Source organism: Rhododendron vialii, chromosome 2a (assembly GCF_030253575.1).
Source record: "Rhododendron vialii isolate Sample 1 chromosome 2a, ASM3025357v1".
Classification (NCBI taxonomy): Eukaryota; Viridiplantae; Streptophyta; class Magnoliopsida; order Ericales; family Ericaceae; genus Rhododendron; species Rhododendron vialii.
Genome location: NC_080558.1, coordinates 28,555,196 through 28,558,718, shown reverse-complemented (window position 1 = coordinate 28,558,718; position 3,523 = coordinate 28,555,196). Strand labels below are relative to the sequence as shown.

General features: G+C 38.5%; 1 long non-coding RNA gene across 1 annotated transcript; it reads left to right on the top strand.

Moving 5' to 3' along the window:
* The first annotated feature begins 1,058 nt into the window (after window positions 1-1,058).
* LOC131316311 (uncharacterized) lies at window positions 1,059-1,886 on the top strand. Its single transcript, XR_009197069.1, has 2 exons — window positions 1,059-1,187; window positions 1,228-1,886. It is a non-coding gene; the product is annotated as an uncharacterized LOC131316311 (long non-coding RNA).
* The last annotated feature ends 1,637 nt before the right edge of the window (window positions 1,887-3,523 follow it).

Here is a 3,523-nt window from a genome sequence, read left to right as displayed (position 1 = left end):
TATTCACAGCGTGTCTGGATTATGCTTCACCCTCGTTAAGCAACTTCAAATTAAAGGATTATGCCACTAATGGCCACATATGAATCAACTGACAAACAAATTACACTGTAGACACAACAAATTACACTGCAAACACAATCAATGATTAAAAAACATTCGGCGATACGCTGTGTACACGTACATTTGATGCAAAAAATGAAAAATTTAAACTATGAAGAAAAGACCAAAACTAGTGAATCTTATACTCCCTCCACCCATTTAATTAGAGTCCCTTTTCACTAATAGAATGTCTAAAAACACAGTCATTATTATATACTTTTGCATGGATTTCGACAATTTTGGAAAACTTGTCTACAAGAGAAAGGCAGCGAAATGTGAAAAGATCATAGAGAACAGAAACACTAAAAACACTTTGCAGGGCCACTAATTGAGGCCTTTTGATTAGACAAAACAATTGCATGAAAATGTGTTAGCTGATAGTTCCATTAAATGGCCCAACTTCCCAAAAGTGACCATTAAACTAGGACAAAAGAAGTAAGAATTATGGCGTCACCGTGGAAGGCATGAATCAAGGAGTGAGAAACAAGAGATTATCACGGGCTTAAGCTGGTAAAATCACGGTATCCTTACAGAATATGGGGACGAGTATTACCTTGGATAAGTCACATCTAATGTGTCTTAGAAGCAGCTTTCAATTTCTCAAGTAGCTTCCAGAGATAGGCCTGCTTTAGCTTCTCCCGACAGGCTACAACCTGCTCTTGCCTGAATAGCTTGAGCTCATACACTTTCTCTCTTGCTCCACTTGCTTCTTCATGAACTTCCCTAAGGAAAACACACAGCAAAACCAACACGAGGTGAGCATTGGCAGCCTGGCACATCAATTAAGGAAGAGTGAGAAAAGGAAATGATAGCAGATAAGCAGAGTCAAAATCATTGAAAAAATTATGACAAGAGAGTTTGTTTGTGACAGATATGTTAGTTATGCTGGTGCTCATGAGTCCATGATGTAGCATCCCCACAACCCTCTCCTCCCTCTCCTAAGAAACTTAAGTTCGTCCTTTTCCATTATAGCTACCACTTCACCAAGTATTCCAAAATAATAATACATCTTTAGGGATTACCAATAAGGATGGCATTTGTATAGCCTCTGTGCAGGCGTGCGCGCATGTATTTATGTGTGTGTGTGTGTGGAGAGAGAGAGAGAGAGAGAGAGAGAGAGAGAGAGAGAGAGAGAGAGAGAGAGGGGACAACGTGGCTCTATCGGCCATGTCCCGCAAAGGGTTTCACTCCATGAAAAATTTGGCTAGAAGCAACTCCATGAGAGCGACAGGATAACAATTTTAAAGCTTTATTTAGTTGTTTCATGCCATAGTTATCTGCAATTAAATTCTTTATAAGTACCAAATTTGGACATCTTTAGAGATTTATATGTTGATCATGTAATCTAATTTTCAAAATGAAGACTGAAGTACTTTATGGGCATGGTTCATCCATCAAAGAAAGTAAAATCCATCAAACAATACAAAAGATCCCAACCACTTCATTCTACTGAAAATGAAAAGAACAATTTGTTTAAAGTTCAAGTAATATCTCTGAAAAAAGCAAAGAGTTAATAAAAACAATTCATCCAAGGTATCACGGTTTAAAGTGAGTAATTTGAAATCATTGGTCTTTCTACCAATCAAAATGATAGTTCATAGTGTATTGAGGTCTAGAAATCGTCACAAGGTGCGCCTGAAGCTTAAGCCCCAAAAAAACTGAAATAGGATCATAAAAAAATACCTGGTTAGTAATAGTGGAAGGCCCAAATTTCATTTTCACCTCAGAAAAAAAGATGTAAGATTCCTAATTTTTTATAGAGACCCGGACAATTTGAAAGAGGAAAACTGACAGCAAAAATCTATTTTCGAAGCCTTAACTTTCTGTAGAATGATGGAGTGGAAATGAGAGTACCTATTGAATTGTTCCAAAGAAGAAGAAGAAGTGGTGTAAGAAAGAAGAGCTCTCTTCCTTGTTTTCGAGAGTATCACAAGGCATACTGTATTTACTTGTTACGTCCAAAGCAAAAAAGGTTCTTAAGAGTAGAATGGTAAGTGAATTGGGCTACTGTCCAGTTGTAACTCATACTTGAGTAGATATACTATTTAATTCCGGAGCGAAACACTGTTTAATTATAGGCCCAAAGTACTATTCAAGGCACTCTCCCTTTATGCAGGGAAGACGTAGAAAGACTTTACCCATGTGTGTGTAGGTGTGTGGGTGTGGGTGTGATTCTATGTGTGTGTGTGTGTGTGAGAGAGAGAGAGAGAGAGACCCTTTATAGATTAACTGTAGGAGTTAAAGAAATATTTTCGTGACCTGAACAAGATAGTAGAAGATGCGGAAGCCTTCTGGATCTTTACTGGATTGGACATCAATGAGTGACCCAATCTTCGACATCGTAAATGATGTGTACATTCTCCATAAAAATCTCCAGCTCTTGTCTCCCAACACAATTTGGTTCTGGCCAGTTGTTATCATCTTCCTTCATTATCTACACCAAAAAGAACGCCAAAAATTCATCTACAGATTCACAAAGGCAAATACCCATCTACTAAACACCCTTGCTACCCCCATAAATAAGCCACTTCCAATGCAACAACAAGAAAACAAAATGCAACCACCATAATACTCTATTCAGTAGTTGAGTCAATATTATCTACAAACAACACAAATCAATCTGATTTACCCAAAAAAAACACAAATCAATCTACACAGACAATAAAGAAACGAAACCATACGCAAAGAACACTACTAGAACATGGACAAAGAGAAATTCATGATTCACTTCTACTTAACTCACTAATTGGGACCTTTCAAACATCTCCCACATTGTCTCTAATCAGACCTTGGATGAGATTTTACAAATTCATACCCCTAGATACTCTAATATTCCTCCGAGGGAGTATTAAAAAAATCTCGACACATAGAAATAGAGGAGTACCAATCGATGGAGGTTACCTTAAGGTCACGACCACAGCACTGCAGCAGCTTTGGAAGTTGAACAACAGCGATGTAGGGGTCATGAGCACAACAGTCAGCAGTGAGAGAGAGATATTCTCGGTGAAACGCGGACAAGGTAAGGGGAAACTATAAAAATAACAATGCAAATTCAAAACTGATCGAATATCAAACTTAGAGAGGCTTTAATTAGAACTATTAGATTTGGCTTATAACTAAAGCTAACCCAAGAAATAGACTAGACGGAGTGTGTGTGAGTTTTTCTTGAGAATTTGCAACAATCGAAGAGACGGAGAGACACACACATAGAGGGAGACAGAGAGGGAGAGGGAGAGGGAGGGAGGGAGGGGTGACGAGAGAGTAACTTACACTTGGACGTCTCGAGGTAGATGAATCGAAGTGAGAGGCGGGGGACTTAGGGCTTATTTTTTGTTTTGGGGAAAATAAGCAGCGAGAGAAAGTAGAGTACTGAAGTGCGATCAAATAGATATTTGGGCTCTAGCAACGGCTGCCAAAAAAACCA